Genomic DNA, 10,734 nt, shown 5'->3' with positions numbered 1-10,734 from the left:
CTTAGGTTCACTTCATTCTGTTGCCATCTGCAAATAACTTCCCTTTCTGGGTCCCATCCTATATCGCGCCCCTGGGAAGGCCTGTCCTCGCCACAGCCTCACTCCAGGGTCCTCTAAAAGCCGCTAGAAAAGTTACCGCGGCATCATGTAAGGGGAAGAGAGACAGGACTGCTAGAAACGAACGTCACCTAGGGGCAGGGGCAAGACGCTGGGCGGGAAAACGGAGGGATGAGCTCCAATAGGGAGGAGACCATCCTGAGGACAGAGAGGCCCCGCGTTCACCGGGTCAGCCTCGTGGGCCTCGAGGTCGCCGGGAGGGATCAGAGGAGTGAGGGCTGCGCGAGGAGCGCCGCGGGGCGAGCGTGCGTACAGGGTGGGCGCGGGCGCGGACAGCCGGCCGGAGGGGGGGGGGGGGTCGGCCGACAGCAGCAGGGCCTGGACATCCCCGGTCGGGTCCCTCAGCCGACACTTCGCTAACGGGGTCCAGGAGGAAGCCCGCGGCGGACGCCCGCGGGGAGACGGGCACCGACCTCGCTGGGCTCCCTCCGCCCGCAGGCCCGAAACCCGCCCAGCCGAGCGCAGCCCCGTCCTTCCGGCCGCCCGTGGCTCTGGTTCCGGGGGACGGGACTGCGGAAGCCCGTCGCGCCGGCGGACGGCCGCACCCGGGCCACTCGGCCCGGTCTGCGTCTTTCTTTTCTCTGGTGGTCGTCGTCACTCCTTTTTCCTCCTCAGCCACCACCCAACGGCTGTGCGCGGAGACCCGGCGAGAAACATGGCTTTTCCTCCCGGACTGTGGCGCTCTGTTTCTCCGACCTGCTGGGGGCAGTGTTGCGACGTCCCCGCCTGTCTCTCACCCGCCCTTCGTGCCTAAAAAAAACTCCGCAGAGCCTGTGTTCAGTGAGAACGGGCATTTATTTCTCTGCTAGGCCTGCGCGGGCCTGCCGCCTCCTAGCTCGCCTTGCGCTTCCTTCCGCGGCGTCCCTATTGAAAATTCACCGCGTGGGATCAAAACCCTTTTGCTTACTACGTTGGCTTCTCTCCTGCAGGCCCTGCCTCCGTTCCTTAGCAGCTTGCGTTTGTGCTTCTTTGAATCCTCTTGTCGTGGTCTTTCCCCCAAAGAACAGTGCTAACCACGGACTGAGCAGAATGGGTACCACAGAGTTATTAATTGATGGGGACAAAGGCACATTTGGGGATGCTGAAAAATTCTGGAGATGGATACTGGTGATGGTTGCACAGCAGTGTGAATGTACTAACGCCACTGAATTCTCCAGTGAAATATGCTTACAATGGCAAATTATACTTTCCAACCAAAAACAAACAAACAAAAAAGACATAAAATCTCCGAGGAAATGGTCGGAAGGCACAGAGCGTGTTCTAAATTAGTTGCACAAATCCAAATGAAATGCAAACGTCAAAATAAGCCTTGAAAGAATGGGAAGGTAGTATTTCTTTAAATGTTAAGTTTTCCTGCTCAAGGCTTTCATGATCTGCCTTCTGCCTACATTCACACCTCACTGCCTCATCCCCTGCCTCCCCCCTCCTGTACCTTATGTCCCAGTCACTGTGCGCCTCTGGGTTCGAGGGAGTGATTGTGAGAAAACTTGTGTGCACACATGTGCCCATGCCTGGGACCCTTACGACAGCATGTTTATTGAAAGTCAAATTCCATGTCCGTGGGTGGCCTCCCACAGTACATCCTCTGTGTGTCTTAGTTTCCACTCCTACGTTTCTTTGTTTTTCGAGTCAGCTGGATACCAAACTGGGTATCCAGTTTCCCTGGTAACCCAACTTTGATTTTCTATCTCAACCTCTGCTCACAGAAAGGGAGATGGAGAGGCGTGCTTTCCCATCTGTCCTGGCCCTTGAGCGGGGCTGAGGCCTGAGCTGAGCGTCCCAGGGAGGAGGAGCAGAAGACCGTTGCCAAGACAACGGCAGCCCGAGTACCCCTCCCAGCACTGAGGCCCTTCTCCCCACTCCTCCCCCTCCCTGCCTGCTTGGATCTCTTCTGAATAGGAAGAGCTTTGGCAAGACTGAAGGGATGGATGTATGGTAGAGGACGCCAGGAGAGAGGAGAAATCTTGGGATGCCCCGAGGGAACTAGGAAGGGAGCAGAGTCACAGAGAAGGCATTCCGCACAGCACTGAGGCCCCAGAAAACCGAGAAGCGTGTGAAAGCACAGTGGCTGTGACATGTGGCTCTGGTTATTTCCTCCAGCAGTACACGGTGCTCCAGCCATTTTCTGAAGCCGCGCTCCATGGTGCAGGCCCTGGGAAGTGGGATCTGCGTTGCTGAAGGAGAAAGGACCCCGGCATCCTTGTGGAAGGCGAGAAGGCCTTGTGGGCCCGCTCCCCACAGGGACAACTCCCACCACTCACTCTGCTCTGTGTTGCTGTCTGTCTGGTCCACTCTTCCTTCTGTGCTCCATTTTGGGACTCCGTTTATGGCCTCTGAAACCTCGTCCTGGATAAAGGAGAGGACAAGGCAACGCTGCCTGGATCTCCTCTAACGGGGGCAGATCTAGACTGGCGGTGGTCAGAGGAGGAGCCCGTGGAGATAGTGGCTGAGATCCCACATTCCCTCGTGCTCCTGACTGCATGAGCACTTGGCCCACCGATTCTCTCTGACCAAGCTGATCTTCATCATGAGTTGCCCGCTCTCTGGACTGAATAATAGGGGTGAAAGAAACCACTGAATTTTCATGTCTAATCTGGAGAGTGTAATCTTGATGCCGGGGTTCTTGTTTGCGGAGGTGAAGAATGAACTTAGCAAACACCCAAGGTGGGAGAGCCAGGGATAGGCTTTTATTTAGAAATAAAGTGAGAGAATAGAGCTCCTAGCTCATGCCAGGAGGGGACAAGAGAGCCCAGGGTGGTGTGTTGTCTCATGGTCCCTGTCTCAATCTAATGCTCTCATGGGAATAGTTCATCTGAATAAACGCTCAGTCTCTTTTGCAGAAAATGCTCAGTCTCCCGGATTTCCTCCCTACTCCTATCCAAGGCTGGGTCAGGGACGGGGTGAGTGTGATTTACAAGGCTTCCTTGGTGATGGGGGGAGGGTCTGTGAAGTTCTTCCATTGCTCACAGTATCCTAGGTGGTCTCTGATGAGAGGATGACTCCTAGGGCAACCTGGTGACTTGACCACCCGTGTGTGGGGCTACTCACACTTGCATTCTTGTCTCCCTCCTCTTGGTCGTGACCTGGTGCTCCCTGGCTGATTCAGCCTCAGCTCACTCTCAGACCCCTCTGAATCTGTGTCATCCTCCATCCCTACCCTGGGCAGGGCTGTCCACTCCCCAGCCTGAGCTGCAAGGTCACCTAGCCCCTTGCCTGCTCAGGCTTCCCTCATGAAGCCCTGGCGCTGGACTCGGTCACTTTCCACATTCCTCCCTCGGGCAGTGCAGCCCCCTGGGTGTCCCCTGTACCACAGCTCGAACCAAGATCACCTCCAGAAAGCTAATTCCTAAGCTCCCAGCATCCTGCTGCCCAGGGAAGCTGCTGGGTCATCCTGCAAAGTGGACTCCTCTGAGTCCCAAGGACGAGTGGAGGCAAAATCCTCTCCTCTGCTTCTGTGATGTGTCTTGCTTTCTGCCCTTGCCCCCACCCGCATAGAGGGGACACTGAGGCTTGAGAGCCTACCTCCATCCACCACCGCCCCTGTGTGTCCTCTGCTTCCGCAGGGATGGGACAGAGCGTTCTTTTGCCTGACGTCCATGCTGACAAGGCTCCCCGCAGCACATGCACATCACAAAGGGAAAGCTTTAGGACTTGCATTTTCCTTTTGCGAAAAAGAGATTGGCTGACTGATGATGAAACATAAAATAGAAGGGATAAACAAGCATGAACCCTTGCACCATTCTCAGCAGGACAAGATCTATGAAAGTAAACTCTGAGTTCAAAGACACACTTAAAAGGGCCCTAGGAGAGGCCCTGTCAGCAATTTTCATGTGTGTGCCCGGAGAGCCTCAGTCCTAAGCAACGTGTCCCCACCATGGTCTGCCACCAAGGACAGCTGGGCAACAGAGATGAACTGTCTGGAAGTTTGTGATGTGTTCCAGGAGTTACAGGGCACGCTTGGATGCACACTCATGTCTTGGGGGCCAGGAAAACTTTATTCACACTCTCATATTTGCCACATACTAAATTAAAAGAGCAGCACTTGAGATAGGCTCAAAAGTTTAATGTTTCAAAATAAATAGTTCGGTTCAGTTGGATCCTGGCAGCAGCTGCAGCAGCTCCCGTCTTTCCTGGCTCTCCTTGCTATCTCCTTTTTGCTTCCAGGAACATGGCATCTAGTGTGGCTGTCACTGATGGTGCCATCAAGGTGTTCAATGACATGAAGACGGGCAAGTCATCAACACCAGAAGAGGTGAGGAAGCGCAAGGAGGCAGTGCTCTTGTGCCTGAGTGAGGACAAGAAGAACATCGTCCTGGAGGAGGGCAAGGAGATCCTCATAGGTGATGTGGGCCAGACTGTAGACGACTGACCCCTATTGCCACCTTTGTCAACATGCTGCCAGACAAGGACTTCTGCTACGCCCTCTGTGATGCGACCTATGAGACCAAGGAGAGCAAGAAGGAGGAACTGACGTTTATCTTCTGGGCCCCTCAGTGTGCACCCCTTAAGAGCAAAATGATCTATGCCAGCTCCAGGGACGCCATCAAGAAGAAGCTGACGGGGATCAAGCATGAATTACAAGCAAACCGCTACGAGGAGGTCAAGGAACGCTGCACCCTGTCAGAGAAGCTGGGGGGCAGTGTGGTCATCTTCCTGGGGGGCAAGCCTTTGTGGGCTTCCTCCAGCCCCCTGCCTGGAGCATCTGGCAGCCCCAGACCAGCCCCCAGGGATTGCAGGCTGCCCCCTTCCTGCCAGACCAGAGGGCTGGGGGAATCTCAGGAGGGGGACAATAGTCCCTTCACCCCAGTTGCCAAACAGCCCCCCACCTCCTGGACCTTCCTCCTCCCTCCATCCCTGAAGGTTCTGGCCTTGCAAATCGCTTTTGATCTTCTAATTCCTCCTGGCTTGAAGCAGACCAAGTTCCCCCCAGGGACCACAGTTTGGGGGAAGGCCTGTATCTTTTTTAACGATACCCCAGTTCCCCACCTGTTCCTCCCCTTTCTGATGCTGCCAACTTCTAACTGCAATAGTGACTCTGCTTGTCTGTTTAGTTCTGAGTATAAATGGAATGTTGTGGAGATGATCCCTCCTCACACCTCCTGGTCTCTTCCACTTGTCCCTTGGTCACGGCCACTCAAGGAAGCAGGACCAGTAAGGGACCTTCAGTTTAAAAAAAAAACACAATATAATACGTACATACATAGTATTCTCATGACTGGGTTGCACACATTCTCCATTATTGGAAAACAGATTGAAAGTACAACTGTCCTGATTATAAAATCACTGAAAAGAAAATGTTTGCGTAGAAACTTCCCATTCTGGGAAAAATGCCTTCTGTGACCTTCCAACTGGAGAATGAATGCAGGGTCCTGACTCAGTCCTAGAGAAGGCATTTGCTTCCTATGTAGGTTCATCGCATTGGTGCCGTCAGGACAAGTGGGAGCCCTCTGGCTTCCTGCAGCCTTCACTCAGGCTCCGGAGTCCTCCATCTGCTCACAGGTCCAGAACTGATGCTATCACACTCATTTTGAGAGCTCCCGGGTGCCTGCATCATTCTGGGCACGGACAGACTCAGAAACCATCTGGATGCACACCCTCTCTGCCCTTTGTGCTGATGGGGAAACCAAGGCATAGAGAGATGAAAGCATGTGCCTCATCCCTTGCAGTCAGAGAGCTGAGTAGATGAAGTCATTCGGCACCGCTGCTCACCCTAGCTGACCTTGTGGTGGCTAGCACCTTCCCTCTCGTTGGTCATGCATATGTCTTTTAAAGAGCAATAAAATAATTTATTGATTTAAGAGGAAAGGAAGGCAGGGCAATGTCTTCCTTGTGGCTGTCATACACACACCGGAAACGTACAGGAGTGACTGTGGGCACTCACGCATTGCAAATTGGCTGTAGATTGGAAGGCAGATTCTCCACTAACACCCGCTGCACCGTCTGTCCCCCTTGCTAACCTGCAAGGAAGCAAGGACAGGTCCTAGGTGGCCTTTATCAGCATTCATCGATATGAGTGGAACCTCTCTTACAAGGTGTTTGGTACTTTTGTAGAAGCTGGTAATTTAGCAGTTAGCTGGGGAGTGGGAGAATACTACCCTGCCAATGAATAAATAAGTTAGGGAGAAAATAATGCAACTCATAGTCCAGGAGCAAACTGCACAGAGAGGTCAGGGAGAGCCCCTCTGAAAAGACAGTAATGGAACAGGCAGGCACCCTGCCCATGTCTTCATGAGGGAATGAGCTTGGCATGTTCAGGGCGCAGAAGCAGGCCAGAGTTGTTGCAGTGAAGGCAAGAGATGATAAGATTGGATATTAACATAGTAGCAGTAGATAAGCAATGAAGGGGATGGACACAGGATAAATTCAGAAGATCAAACCAAGAAGACTTGAGTGGAAACAAGCTCAACGCAGCACATGAAGAGGCATACTTGGGACATGTTAACTTTATCATGCCTTCCGGTCCTTCAGCTTAGAGACAGGCACATCTGGATCTCAGGGGACAGGTTGATGCACGAGATATAAATGTGGGAGGTCACATTATGTACATGCTGTGTGGTGGCAACATAGAGGAAGCGAGGCACGGAGGGAGCGCAGCATGAGAAGGAGCCCTGTTTAACTTCCTGTGGGAAGGGAGGAGTAAGCAGGGGACACTGAGGAGTGGAGTGGCCATTGCAGTTTGGAGGAACAACACAGAGAGAGTATACTGTCAAATATCCAAATTAGAGAATAAAATAAAGAAAGGGAGGGAAACAGGAACAGTGTCAAAAAGGAGGCAATTGTCAAATGTTCCAAAGGCATCTGAGAGATACACTTGAGGATGAGGACATGATCTTAGGAACTGGCAACATAAAGGTCATTGGTGTTCACAACAAAATCAGTTTCTTTATCGGGGCAGGCTGGTAGAAGCTTGATGAGTGGTTGGCAAGGAGAATGGTTATAGAACAAGAGGTGACAACTTGCTGGTTGGAGCCTCAGGAAAATGTGGCAGTTCCTTGGTGGCATACGGGGTAAGGGATTGTATAAGGGGTGAGTAATAGGAGCATGCTTGTAGACAATACAATGATCCAGCAAAATGGGTACATGACAATTCAGGACGCAGGAATGGTCATTGCAAAGCCCCACTCCTTCAGAAGTGGGTCTCTCCTCAAGTGGTGAGAGAAGTGGTGAGGAGAAGACAGGTCTCTCCTCAAGTGGTGAGACAGGGACCATGGGATTAGGCAGAGTAGGGTGAGGGCCTCCAGAGAAAAAGCAGAGCAAGATAATTACAGTCAGAACAATGTAACAATATGCAAATAAGTCCCTATCAAAACTCTGTGTTACACATTATGCAAAGTCAGAGTCACACTAATTCTCTAGGGTAAAGATTGGTATACATGACTAGGAATATAGACATTCTTCAGTGAAATCGCTTAAAGCTCAAAAGGCCAGGAGCAACTTGGCCTGGAATGTTTGAGAGTTCTGCAGATAAAGAAACGTATCTCAGCATAAACCATCACTTTGTTGTGTCAATCACACCACGACAATGTAAAATTTACCTTATCCTGCTAAAAGGCCCAGTTTATTTTAATTGTAACTATGTGCTATTTTCCCTTCTCTAATCGTAGTCTGCAACCTAGGCAAAAGACTACTTTGGTAAGTGATCTCAACTATAAACAACCCAAGCAAACAGGCAACAACCCAGCCCACCTTGGGGGTAGGGCAGGCAGTCTTACAAGTTTGCACTCCTAACCCTTTACCCTCATTCCAGAAAATCCTCAACCGCACATAAAACCCCTAGGCAATAAGCCAACCACGGACTCTCTTGTCCCCTCCTGGCGTGAGCCGGGAGCTCTGTCCTTTCACTTTATCTCTAAATAAAAGCCTGTACCTGGCTCTCCTACCTTGAGTGTTTGTGAAGCTCATTCTTCGGCTTTGTGAACAAGAACCCCGGCATCAGTGGGATCTGGGCAACTGCTCCAGAGGACAGCAGAGAATACAAGGGCAGATCCAGTGTTGGGAAGTGACGAGAGTTCCTGTCTGGTAGCTTCTCTTTTCTCAATGAATTATCATTGAATGTCGTGGGAAGAGGGTGCGGTGCTTGGGGTCGACTACCCTACGGACAGGTGAGGATAGAAAAGCTACCGGTGCACAGGGGGCAGGGAGTGTGTCTGTTTGCTGGTATTTTGAGGAGAGCGGACAGGAGGGAGCAAGGAGCAGAAGTGTTTTCCAGGGGGAGAGTTTACAGCCCTGGGTAAGGTGGGTAAGGAAGGGCCTGGTGAAAGGCAAGGCAGGCTGTGGGGTGGGTGGACTAGAGATCCCCCAGGAGGTTGGAGGCCTTCCATGCACAGGAAATGGAGGGAGAGAACTGGAGGAGCGGGTCATCGCGTTGGGGGAGAAGACAGACAGGCCTGCTGGAAAGAACGTCAGCGGGGAGAGGGGCTAGACCTTGGTGGGGCGGTGGGGGGGGGAGGCGCGGGAGGAAGGTGCCGGTGCAGAGGAGAGCATCCCTGAAAAGTGAGAGGCTCCAGCATTTACGGGACCAGCCTCGTGGTACCCTAGGTCGACCAGAGGGATCAGAAGTGCTAGGCAAGAAAATAGATATGAGTGGGGTGGAAAGAGAAAAAAGGCCAGAAAGTCCACTAAAAAGACCCGAAGTTACTCAATTAAAGCTCAAAAAGCCAGGAGCAACTTAGCCTGGAATGTTTGAATATTCCCCAGATAAAGGAGGGTACCTCAGCATAGCACATGTCTTTACTGTGTTAATCATGCAGGCCCAGGCATAAACACAGTAAAAGGCAAGAAGGATTCCATCTTAAAGACTGTATGTTAATACCCAGGAAGTTAAAAATCTTTAGCAAACAGACAATAACTCAGCCCACATTGGGGGCTGGGCAGGCAGTCTGATATTGAGACAGGGACAGTGGATGTAGTCAGAGTAGGGTGAGGGCCTCCGGAGGGGGCAGGGCGGGATATTTGCCATCAGAGCAATGTAACTACATGCAAGGAAACCCCCCTACTAAAACTCTATGTTAAACATTAAGCTCTAGAATCATTCTTCAGTGACATCAGTTAATGTTCCCCAGATAAAGAAGAGTAGCAATGTTTTATTACGCTGACCATTTATAATCATGTGTAAGATTCACTTTAGCATACTAAAAGGCCTAGGCCTATGTGCTGTCTTTCCTCCTTCAGATCTGATGAAGTGATTTTGCAAACTGGGCAACTAATTTAGCAAGTAAGCCCAGGCATAAACAACACAGTAAAAGGCAAGAAGGATTCCACTTTAAAGATAAGATTGCATTTTAATACCCAAGAAGTTAAGCTGTTAGAGATTCTTAACTTACTCTTTAGCAAACAATACCTCAGCCCACCTTGGGAGCTGAGCAGGTGGCCTTGTTTCACACGCTCCCAGACCAAGATGCTGGTATTGATGCCGAGGTTCTTGTTCACGAAGCCGAAGAATGAGCTTCACAAACAGTCAAGGTAGGAGGAGAGCAAGGTACAGGCTTTTATTTAGAGATAAAGTGAAAGGACAGAGCTCCCAGCTCACGCCAGGAGGGGACGAGAGAGTCCATAGTGGTGCGTTGTCTAGGGGGCTTTATAGGCAGTTGAGGATATCTGGGAACGTGAAAATGAGTTTAGGGGTGTGGACTTGTTAAGTGGGCCCTGAATATTAAAAATAAACTTAACATAAGGAATTTCCTGCCTTGATTTCTCTCTGGGACACCGGCGCCTTGGTCTGGGAGCACATCAAAAGGTTGCCTGCCCAGCCCCCCGGGTGGGCTGAGGTATTCTCTATTTGCTAAAGAATCTTGCCTCTTGAACTTCCTGGGTGTTAAAATGCAATCTTATCTGTAAGATGGAATTCTTCCTGCCTTTTACCATGTCGCCCACAGCTGGGTCTGCATGCTAAGTTAGTTGCTCAGTTTGCAAAATCACCTTGCCAGATATGAAGGAGGAAAGAGAGCACATAGGCCTGGGCCTTTTAGTATGCTAAAGTGAATCTTACACATGGTTACAAATGATTAGCATAATAAAACATGTGCTACTCTTCTTTATCTGGGGAACATTAAGCGATGTCACTGAAGAATGATTCTAGAGTTTAATGTTTAACATAGAGTTTTAGGAGGGGGGTTTCCTTTCCTGTAGTTACATTGCTCTGACTGCAAATATCCCACCCTGCCCCCTCCGGAGGCCCTCACCCTACTCTGACTACATCCACCGTCCCTGTCTCAGTATCTCAGAGAGATATCATCAGAGGAAGTTGCTTGTGTTAATTCTAAATATTCAGGGCCCAGTTAACAAGTCCACACCCCTAAGTTTTTTTCATGTTCTTGAAAAATCCTCAACTGCCTATAAAACCCCTAGACAACGCACCACCACGGACTCTCTTCTCCCCTTCTGGCGTGAGCCCAGGGCTCTGTCCTTTCACTTTATCTCTAAATAAAAGCCTGTACCTTGCTCTCCTACCTTGACTGTTTGTGAAGCTCATTCTTCGGCTTCATGAACAAGAACCCCAGCATCAATATGCTCCCAGACCAAGATGCTGGTATTCCAGGGAGAAATCAGAGAAGGAACATCCTTGTGTTAAGTTAATTCTAAGTATTCAAAGACCACTTAACAAGTCTGCGCCCCCCA

General features: G+C 50.8%; 1 pseudogene; it reads left to right on the top strand.

Annotated features, from left to right (window-relative positions):
* Window positions 1–4,075: 4,075 nt before the first annotated feature.
* Window positions 4,076–7,962, top strand: LOC140847332 (uncharacterized; annotated as a pseudogene).
* Window positions 7,963–10,734: the final 2,772 nt, after the last annotated feature.

The sequence above is a fragment of the Manis javanica genome, chromosome X, assembly GCF_040802235.1.
Source record: "Manis javanica isolate MJ-LG chromosome X, MJ_LKY, whole genome shotgun sequence".
NCBI classification, from domain to species: domain Eukaryota; kingdom Metazoa; phylum Chordata; class Mammalia; order Pholidota; family Manidae; genus Manis; species Manis javanica.
This window is presented reverse-complemented; position numbering and strand designations above follow the sequence as displayed.